We start from the raw sequence: 11,222 nt of genomic DNA, 5'->3' as shown, positions 1-11,222 counted from the left end.
AGGAGAAACATTTTAAAATCACCAAATAGCATATCTAGAAGTTGATGACTGTATCTGGTATGAACTTTATTATCCATTGATGGGGCTTTGTTTGGGGTTATGAAGTTGACAGATCCGACAAGAAGAGGTGATGATAGAAATGAAACTGGCCTCCCCAAGTGGCACTGTCCATCCCAGCGCGGCTCCCAGCAGTGCTGGGTCAGGTGCAGGCGCCCACTAGGCCGTGTTCAGGGAAATGTGCTCAGCTCCGAGAACACTAACGCTTCTGGCAGAATGTCAGCGTGCTCAGGCTTTGATTTGTGTTCAATGGAGGGTAACCTACTCACCTCATCTTAGTATATGTGCAAAAAAAAAAAAAAAAAAGAGAGGAAGAGGCAATAAAAGATACTAGTAAGATTGTCATTAAACAAAACCAGATTGGCTCCAATGCACAGAACATGTGGTGAATGTCAGTAAGGACCTGGGGGAATTGTGAAGATCTTGGAGCTCACAAGATTTGTTTTGCACAACCTCTAGTCCTTTACCTGCATTCGGCATAGCAAATCAAGCAGAGGGAGGGTTTAACAAATTTCTGGAACATGCCAGCTAACTCACTCCTTCCCACATCCAAGAGCATTGTGTGTTTGGTCTCGTTTGCATTCTTTTTTTTTTTTTTTTTGCGGTATACGCGCCTCTCACTGTTGTGGCCTCTCCCGTTGCAGAGCAACAGGCTCCGGACGCGCAGGCTCAGCGGCCACGGCTCACGGGCCCAGCCGCTCCGCGGCATGTGGGATCTTCCCGGACCAGGGCACGGACCCGTGTCCCCTGCATCGGCAGGCGGACTCTCAACCACTGCGCCACCAGGTAAGCCCCTCTTGTTTGCATTCTTTAAGAATGGTTGTGTCTAAGAGTTTTTAAGACAGTGTTTCTTTGATGGAGTATATGGTGTTATTTGGTACCCACCAAGAAGATGTAACAAGAAAATGTACAGAGATTCTGCTATACTTTATTCCATATCATGTTACAAGAAAACGACAGTGACAGCTGACAAACCATTACGTCTTTCATAATACAGACAAATTACAATTGGTAACAAATATGCAACATGTATTATTCCATTCTCCTTACTATGTGTCATTTTGAAGTATAATAATTTTCTGAATGCTAGCTCATTTCTTAGGTACCAACCCCCTGTTAGAAAGTACACATCTCAGTGTACCATACAAAAAAAAGATAAAAGAAAAATTTTTTAAATCCACTCCCAACTAGAGAGAATGTAGATTTTGTATGTGCCTCTAAAATATGCTGCTGTAGGAAGGGAATGAGAATAGGAGATTGCTTATTTTATTTGAATTTTGTTTGGTTTGGTTTTTGGTGTATGAGAAAATTGCAAGGCAGTAACTTATATGGTTTCCTCTGCCTACAAGCTGGTAAGGGAGATGGGAGTTATATGCAATTATGCAGCATATTCCTATGTATAGGGGCAGGCAATAATCTACCCCAGTATGTACAGCCTAAACATCCTCTTATATAACAAAGATTACAAAACCAGTAATATTCACAGATGATTATCTTGTATAGACGCATTACCTAGGGTATTGATTACACTGGCTATCATGTACACACTGAGGAAAGGATACCAAGAGACCTTGCTTTCTCCACAAGCCTGGAGGCTCCTCTGGAAACTCTTCTTGTCACCCTTGGGAGGTAGAAATAGCTTCTCATCCTTGTGTCAGGGGACGGACAGCCACTCCCGCCTTATGCCCCCGTTTTTTTTATCTGAGCACTGCAAACATTTTTTTTTCATGTCCTATGTATCTTGTATTTATTTTTAAGTCAACCAAACTCTTCAAGAAAATGGACGTGAAGTCCCAAGTTGCCTTTCAAAATACTGTGTGTGCAGTGACGTCACACGGATACAGCTACCATGCTAACGTGTTCTAACTATTCCAGCTGTTTGAATTCAAGCTACTCCTTCATATAAAAATAATCTCACAAAACATTCCAGTGCTTTCTCAATAGAATAGTAAATCTGTTCATGAACACAGTCTGTAGTGATTTTCATGGCTGTCCTCAGCGAGAGGAGGGAAAAAAAAAGAAGGTGTTCGCAAATGGGAGAGGAAAGAGAGAGACAAAGTAAACTTTGATGTTCTGCACCAATGGCAAGCATGGGGAACCTAAAACCTCCTAAATGAGACCCTTCTGAGACATATGTCTCTGTAATAAAACAGATTTACCTCCCCCACTGAGAAGTATTACGTTTCATTTCCCAAGAGAAGCTGCCAATGACGGGGGCATGTATCTCTGAATAACTCTAACATTTCTAATTGAAGTCTTTAAACATTAAATATTTTCAAAATTTCAAGTTAGAAAGCTTATTACATAGCAAGACTGAATCATCATCAGCCCTTGGTTTAAACTTCATTAAGTACAAAAGTTATGCCTCTCCCCCAAATGAATAATTCAAAATAAATCACAGGAAAGGCCGTTTTTTGATTGCACGTAAAGTTTTCTCTCCACATTTACTTTAAGAAATCCTAATGTAAATACATGTTAAATCAAAATACCTCTAAAGACTGCCAAAGAGTTGGAATGTATGAAAGGAGAATGGGAAGTATTTCTAGGTAGTGAACAGTAAGCATTCTGGCCTTGGATAACTTTTCCACTCTTTAAAATCAATCAGTAAATAATTCCTCGCTTAGCACTTAGAAGCTTACAATGAATACTACTTTGGACAAGATGGATTGTGACCTGACATCTATACTCACACCCCACTCCAGGGGAAGTACTGTTTTAATGTTTAGAAATTCTGGGTCCAATTTCCTAGGTATACTGGGTGACTATAGAAAAGCCTTTCCTTCACCTGACTCTCAGGGAAAGTTTTTGTCAAACTGGCTCATAATTCCTACTCTTGATCCTAGAAAGTGCGACACGTTTCAAGTTCTCAGCCTCTCCTCCTCTCTACTAGGAAATGTAAAACAATGTACACGAAGGTATTTCCATAAGAACTGGTGTCCTCAGGAGCTAGGTTTCATGCTCGAGATGAAGTTTCCTAGCTGCCCCAGTGTTATTTGGGGTCTGCAGTGAGGCCTGCCCCACCGGGAACAGACCTGCGCCAGGCAGCTCTCCCTCTGGATCAAAGCACGCGCATGCCTAATCCACCTTCCCCTCCACGTCACATACTCGCCTTCATCCTCCAAGGTCTCTCTCTCCTAAACAAGGGAAGCCGGGCCTTTCCTTTTTCCCTTTTCCATCTTTAAAGCAAGACTCCTGCCTTGTTTCTAAAACCTGCGTCCGAACAGTTATTCCTGGAGACTGCTTAAAGTTAGGGTACCCAATGATGCCTTCCAATTAGCCTGGAATGTTTAGAAAAATGTAGTTCAAAGGTGTTTTGGTGTAAATGAGCAAATTTCAAACTCCGGATAGCTTTGTAATTTGCTTTTTAAATGTTGACTAGTAAAGACAGCATTCAGGGCTCATCTAGCAGATACAATTCTTTTGCACCCGTGCTTTAAACAAACATTCTGTTCCTCACTCTTTTCACCATTTAGAAAATACTCACAAAGCGTAACAAAGTGGATGGAAAAAGATAAGCTGTTGACAAGACCCAGAAAGCATTTAAAAAGCTACCTCAATTTCTAGAGGTTCAAAAGGAAGTGATTTATCCCTGTCTTTGTTCTTAATGCTTCATATTTGTTTCTTCACTTCCAACCTGCTCGGAGAACAGTCATGCTATGTGGCTTGAAAATGCTAAGCAGATTCTGATATCCTATATAAGTGTGCAGTTATTTCCAAGAAAAAAAACAAAACAAAAACACACATTTGCCAATGTCCTTAAAGAGACAAGTGGGGTCCCATGGCCAGGGACCAAGGTGTCAAGTCAGTCAGAGAACATGGGTGTTTTTTAGCTATAGTTTTCCTTCCTGGTGGTTGCAAAATGTGCATTGCTCTCAAAGAAAACACACATTGTTTTATGCCACTATGTGGCTTTCAAGTACAGACATTACTGAAGAAGTGTGAACACTGAGTGTGTTGTCTTAATGTATTTAAGACATGGCTGGTGAAAGCATAAAAACCTTTACAGAGACGCCGTGGTGCAGAGGGAAATCAAAAAAAATCAAACACAAAAGACTGAGAAGAATACATGCCATGTATCAGTAAGCAAAACTTAATCTTCACATAGTTCTTGGAAATCACAAGGTATCCAAATGCGTGCAAGGTTTTAAATAAATTGCAGAGAAAACAGGTCTTGCCAGCTTCAATTTTCTTGTAAGTGAAATCCACCACAGGGAGTGAAAGGAGACTGATCCGTGATTCCCTTCGTATTATTGGCCACTTCATTAATGGTTTTTTTTCCTTCCCAGAATGATGACAACTTAATCCTGGAAGGAGGAAAAGAGAAAATTGTTATATGTTAAAAACAAAACAACCAGGAAAACCTTACATCATTCATTTTTCCTAAATTACATGAGACATCAGAATTGGTCAGGCCAAAGTGAGCCTATCCATTCTTTCCACAGTGGCCTCGAGCACACATGTTGGAAGCAGAGCAGTCTCCTTAACCAAAACAGTCCTTATAATACGATAAACAAATGCTCTGATTGCATTTTCTACTGTTAATTTAACTCCATGAATTTAAATGGTCTAACCTCCTCTTGGATTATTTAGAGAAAAAGAAATTCAGCAAATTTCCTTCCCCAAATCATTAGCACTAATACTGGTCTTAATTAAATGCCTGTAGCATCATACAGACCATTAAAAGGATGTATCGTGTTCATTTTTATGAACATGAAATAGAAAAACGGATCACATACATGTTTTTAAAAAAATCCAGCTGTATATCATTCCACAGTGCCGATTATCAGACCTAGTTTCAGCAGAATGAAAATTGGCCCGCGTGACCTGAATTGCCAACCTCTTCCCAACATCCTGCATACAACTGTGCATTTCCGATGATGCCTGCTTAAATTCGGTAACTACTTCCATGTGAACGGTTCAAGAAGAAAGAAGGAATGTTCACTCTGCTTCTCTCTCCGTTTCTTTTTTGGCCCTTAAGCATTTTCATTGAGTTTCTAGGATGGGAAAATAATGTCTTGCCAGGAAGGGTGAAAAGAAACACTGTCAGGGTCAAGTCGCACAGCCCAGAGATTCGATCCATCAGCTCCACTGAATCCCAGAACCAACTCATTATCTCAGTTTAGAAGCTTGAGGTCACTGAGGCCTGGTCAGGCCTGCTTGTCCCCTTCCACACTGCCACACAGGCATCTTCTCTGGCAGACAGGGAACAGTGGTCTTTTGTCAAGACTTTGCAGTGCAGTTGCCCTACTGCTGCCCTTGAAGGCTAGGGTACCAAGCACATCACCCCTGAATGGCACTACCTTGACCAAGGGAGCAACAAGTTCCAATCTTACAGTTAAGAACCATTAAAACAGCATCCTCTCCACCCTCTAACTCATTTCCCCCACTTACTATGATGATTTTTGGAAGGTTAACCTTCCACCCTTTTTTAAAAAATTGAGGCTAAATTCATATAACACAAAATTAACCATTTTAAAGCATATAATTAACTGGCATTTAGTGCATTCACAGTGTTGTGCAACCATCACTTCTGTCTAATTCCAAAACATTTCTGTCATCCCCAAAGGAGACCTTATATTCTTTATTTACATATCTTATATCCTTCATTCTCATTCTTCTCTTGCTCCAGGCTCCTTGGCAACAGTGAATGTGCTTTCTTGTCTCTGTGTATGAAATATCCATTCATGAGTTGATGTATATTTGGGTTATTTTCACCTTTTGGCTATTGTGAATAGTGCTGCTATGAACATTAATGTACAAATATTTGTCTGAGTACCTGTTTTCAATTCTTTTGGGTAACACTTGGTAGTGGAATTGCTGGGTCATATGGTGATTGTTTAATTTTCTGAGGAACTAGCAATCCATTTTCCACAGTGGCTGCACCATTTTATAATCCCCCCAGCAATATACAAATGTTCTAATTTCTCTACACCTTTGCAAACGTTTGTTATTTTCTGGTTTTTTGTTTTTGTTTTTTCTTGATCATAGATAGCCTAGTGGGTATGAACTGGTATGGCACTGTGATTTTGATTCACATTCCCCTAATAATTAGTGATGTTTGAGCTTGTTGGCCATTTGTATATTTTACTTGAAGAAATATCTATCCAAGTCCTTTGCCCAGTTTTAAATTGGATTGTCTGTTGTTGAGTTGTAGGAGTTTTTTTTAAAAATATATTTTGGATATTAATCCCTTGATTTGCAAATATTTACTCCCATTCTGTGGGCTGCCTTTTCACTGTATTGATAGTGTCCTTTGATGCACAATTTTAATTTTGATGACGTCCAATTTATCCATATTTTTCTTTTGTTTCTTGTGGGTTTTGTGTCACAAAGTTATGAAGATTTTCCCCTATTGTTTTCTTCTAAGAGATGCCAGCTTTTCCAGGAAGCCTGCCCACCCTGGCGAAACAGGAGTCAGGGTTTGTCCTGACATCTGCTTGCCTAGACACAGAGTTCCTACAGCCACGCCCGAATGAACTAGTCATTGCCTGGCTCTCCTCCACTCCACCATTTTAATCAGTAGGATGCAGACCTGGCACCCAAGCCTGACCTTTCTGAACTACAGACTTCATGTAGTCCCTGTGGTCTGAGGGTGTTTGCTGTGAGGGAGCATGTAGGGTGGCAGGTGATTATATTCTTGATTAATCTTGGTTTTGTTCGCCATTGTGTCTCCTCTAGAGCATAGCCCAGACCTAGCTCAGGTAGTCAGTAGACAGTTGTGGAATGAACAGGAAGGGGAAAGGTAGAATCTGAGAACTTGGGAGTGGAGTATGTTCTCAGATGTTATTCCCTCCTGGCATGGTGACCAAGGGCAAATGCTGTGCCTATGCTCTTGCTGAAAGAGCACAGTGCTGGGAACAGAGGTGGCCATCCACAGATACACTACAGGCTGAGAAAGGTGGGTAAGATTAACACCTTCCTGTAGGTCAAACATTTTTGTTTTAACTCCATGACATTCTATTTGAAAAAACTGATTTGATTTTCAATATATCTGATTTTACGTAACCATATGTGCGCACCATCATCCATGGCATGTTACTCTCCTATTGGGTTGATTTAAGACTTTCTTTTAGTCATTCCTGGTGTTTGTCCTTGCCTTTGCGCTGATTCTTTGGGTGTAATCTCTAGGAGAATCATGTACCTAACCCAGGGCATAAGCAGAGTTGGATAATAAAGGATAATACAAAATAACAGTAATCGATAATAAAAGGTGAACAGAGTGATTATGAGATGTCTATTACTTAGGTTTAGGTTCAGACATTTAATGAAAGGAGCCAATAATACGAAAAGAAGGGAGATGCCAGTGAGAGCTAGACCCTTTCCCATCTCTGTGAGCAGCTGAGCCCAAACTGTGCCCACTACCCTGCCTAATATTGTTCACCGGCAGCATGGGATGTCCTTTCTTCCTCCTTGGGTGGCATCAGCATCTGTTTCAGTTTTCAAGGACTGCATATGAGGTAGGTGAGTTTACTGCTAGAAGAATTCTTTAAAATCTAAATGTAATCATGCATTTGACAGGTGGGGATATAGGTGGAAGGAGAGGGCACACAACATTCATAGGGAAGCAAAGTATAATAGCAAAATCCTTCCTTACATTTAATTGATTATTAAAATGCACCACACACACAATACAAATGAAACTGAATATAAATTATAAACTGTGTGCAAGTCAACTCCTAGGTATATAAACCATAAGATTAATGGATGCCATTTATATCTTGCTTTCTGTTTTTACAATGTTCTTTCTCTAGAAATGCATGTTTTTAAAGAAGAAATTGGATTTTTATTGATAAAATCCTTATTCAGAAATATCTACATAGAGCTTCTCAGCTATAAATATTAATTAATTGGATTGCTAGTACCCATAATGCAACTTTGTTCTGACCCATGTGCCCTATGAACTAGATATTTTTTGGATTCAATTTTCTTAAAACCAACTGTCAGCATCATGTGATGGAGGAGATGAAAAATGAAAATGAGCAGCCCCGCTGTGCAGGTGGGTGACCTGTGGGAGAGAGTCTGCCTGGTAGGATTTTTACACCAACCATCAGACACAGACCAATTGATTAGATCATCTCATACCCGCCACCAACTAGGCTCAAGAGACTAATTAGAGAGAGTACTGCCTGCGCAGGCACCCCATTGACACCTAATTTGCTCAGCCAAAGCCTTTGGGGAAAATGTATTATCTCTGCAGCTGCACTTCATGCATTTCTGATTTGAGGCATAAGCAAGGAGTGCTTCATCACTCTTTTGAGCAAACTGAATGTAGAAGCCCTTAAGTGCTAAATGCAAGCAAACAGACCCAAATTAAAAATGGGCCAGGCTCTTTCTAATTCCCTCTGTGCTCCCTGTTAAATCTCTATGTGTACACATACACACACACACCCTTACACATACACAAACACACGCAGTTTACACGCCAGTGGGACAACACAGCCCAGTACCCCAGCTCAGGGTGCTTCCATGTAATCAGATGGTCTCTCTTTTGCTGGCCTACTTACCCACTCTCAGGTTTTGTGTTTACTTTTTACTTTTTTAACCCTGCTGCAGCACTGCCCCTCCACAAAGTATTCTTTTTTCTACAGGAAGACTCTGGCCCCCCCCTTTTTTTTTCTCTCTCTAAGCCTCACTGGAGAGAAGTGATTATCTTGCTTCCAAATTAAAACAACTGTAGGTTTTCTTTCATGGCCTAGATTGTGAACAGGATATTCACCAGGATGTATGTGAAGCTACACATAGGGTAGTGTTGGGTAATCCGCTCATTTCTGTTTGAGGGACTTCTGTGTAAACCTAACAGAAAGGGAAGCAATTTGATGTAAATAAAGCTACCGCCCAGTAGCAAAGACAGTATAGAATTATAAAATAGTTAACCTCTCTTCAAGAAAAACAATTATATTATTTGACCACCTTTAGCTTTTATCTGTTTCTAACCTAGAATAAAATTAACTCCACATTTCCTTCTTTTCAAATGTGGAACCCAAAAGACCGGTATATAAGGAGGAATTTAAAGACAGGTGTATAATTAATCACATGCTTTAAGAAAAAAAGGAAATAAAAATGAAAAATCCAGACAATATGGAAAAACTAGAGTATCTCTGTGCCAAATCTAGTGGCTAGGGGGAATGAATTTCCTTAATGCTGGAAAAGGAAAAAAAAAATAGGACCTGCTGCTATGGTGTGTTTTAGAGTGGACTTAATGATTTTATGCCTTTCCACTCCCATATTGGATGAATTATTTTACCCACGTGTTCTGGTAAATTACAATTCTGCTTTGTAATCTTCATGTTTATCTTATTCTTAAGAATTCGGTGAAGATTCTGGGGGCTCATTTTAGCTGTCTACTTTTGAAATCAGCATTCACAGTTGTCCTAAATTGGGCGTTCAGGTAGTCGGGATTCCAGTGGCCACTGGAGTGACTGTCTTTCTGAAGGTGTATAAAGAGTGGTTGCAGGGGAGATGTTTGAAAATAGTTAAAAAATCAGGGCCTTAACTAACACACATAACAGTTTACAGAATTTATTCTGAGTTGGTGAAAGAAAAAGTCCAGAAAGCTTCTTTTCCCCAAGTATCATATTAATAAGACTTCACTTAAAAGTATCCAGGAAAAAAGAACTACCAGACTGTGTGAGTTTGAGTTTGCTTAAAATACTAATCAATCTTCAGGCAGAATTTGCTACTGTAGAAAATTAAGTCCACATATAAGATTGCTAAACCCCAAGCACCTAGGCAACTACAAACCTCTCTGAAGTAAAAATATCATGTATATATACAAATATATACATATATGACACATATACTCATTTGTATATATAATCAAATTTTATACTGTAGATTTGACATGAATGTTGGACTGAAAATGATACGTTTTAAACTTCATAATGATTTTCAAAAATCTGGGGACGGCTTTATTTCTTCACTTTTCTGTGAGTTTAATTATGTTATGATTTGGCTAGAAATATAGGTTTTCTTTGAGAACATCTGAAATCAGTGTTTTCCAGTTGTTCTGACATTGCATTGAAGCTCCTCAGGGGGTGGGGAGAAATGGGATGAAACAGAACGAAGTAGAAAATTAGTTAAACCTACTTCTGTTACTTATTTCTGATTTATGATAATCATGCTTCTCCCCCCAGAAGAGAATACTTTGAGACCAGCAAGAGAATATTAATTAAAATGAATGCAGAAATAGTCGGGCTTTGTTTTAAGCTTAACAGAAGGTCTATCACTCAAATAGCCCAAATCCTTTAAATTGAAAGCTGTTTGGTAACATCCATATGGGTGCACAATGCACTAATTGCAGCGACTCTGCACATTTTAAGCTTCTTGCCAAAGTGGTGATCATAATTAAAAATTTTTAGGCAAAGCTTTAAGTCTAACATTTCAAAAACAAAGCATTTCTTATACAAGGAGACCAACTTAACATATCATTTTAATAATCATCGTTATCAAGAAACATTTATTGAAATCCTCGTTAAAGACCAGGCATTATATGATGTATAATTAGCTGTGATTGAAAAGAATCCTCTATTTTAATGCTATGACTGTTTATTAAATCTGATTTATGTAAATATAAAACACTGGTCGTATTTTAATCCACATGTAGATTAAAGGATGGCAAGCCCGGGAGTATGTCCTATCTCAATAAAGGCCAAAAGTGTGCAGGGAAAGTACTGATCTAGGTCTTCTAAGAGCCACCAAGACATATTTTAATCTTTTAAAAAATCATATGTGTATATATATTCAATCACACATATAATCATTTATATATAATCATACATCACATATCATATACACACATATAATCTAAGGTTTGAAATAGCTCACAGAAATAATTTTAATGACAAAGTTAAGAATAGGAAAGCCTTCACCAAAGTGGCTTATTTTTTTCAAGGATTTCTTATGTGAAGCTTTATTTGCTCAGCATACCTTTATAATTGACTGGTTCCCAAGTGGGTATAAGTTAATTAAATAGAATTCTGCCCTTTCACCTTTATATTACAGTCCTACTAAACTATATTTAAATAAACCAAAGTCATGTAACTCAGCAGTGTGTGCATTTTTTACAACTTAAAACACACACACACAAATCTCATAAAACCACTTCTAAGTATTTAGCAGTCAGAGAAACACGAGGGTTCATGTCTGACTTTAATTAAAAGATCTGA

The 11,222-nt window shown here is 38.9% G+C and overlaps 1 protein-coding gene across 5 annotated transcripts in view; it reads right to left on the bottom strand.

The window, feature by feature from the left end:
* Nucleotides 1-965: 965 nt before the first annotated feature.
* CDK14 (cyclin dependent kinase 14) overlaps nt 966-11,222 on the bottom strand; it is a 704,276-nt gene continuing 694,019 nt past the window's right edge. For all 5 annotated transcript variants that reach the window (XM_027102392.1, XM_027102393.1, XM_027102395.1 and 2 more), the window contains one exon: nt 966-4,361. The gene's annotated coding sequence lies outside the window, so the exon portion shown is untranslated. The remainder of the gene's footprint in view (nt 4,362-11,222) is intronic.

This window comes from Aethalodelphis obliquidens, unplaced genomic scaffold, assembly GCF_003676395.1.
Source record: "Aethalodelphis obliquidens isolate GAN/ISIS:26980383/991018 unplaced genomic scaffold, ASM367639v1 scaffold5, whole genome shotgun sequence".
In the NCBI taxonomy this organism is placed as follows: domain Eukaryota; kingdom Metazoa; phylum Chordata; class Mammalia; order Artiodactyla; family Delphinidae; genus Aethalodelphis; species Aethalodelphis obliquidens.
Note: the sequence above shows the minus strand (reverse complement) of the source record. Positions and strands in the feature narration are given on the sequence as shown.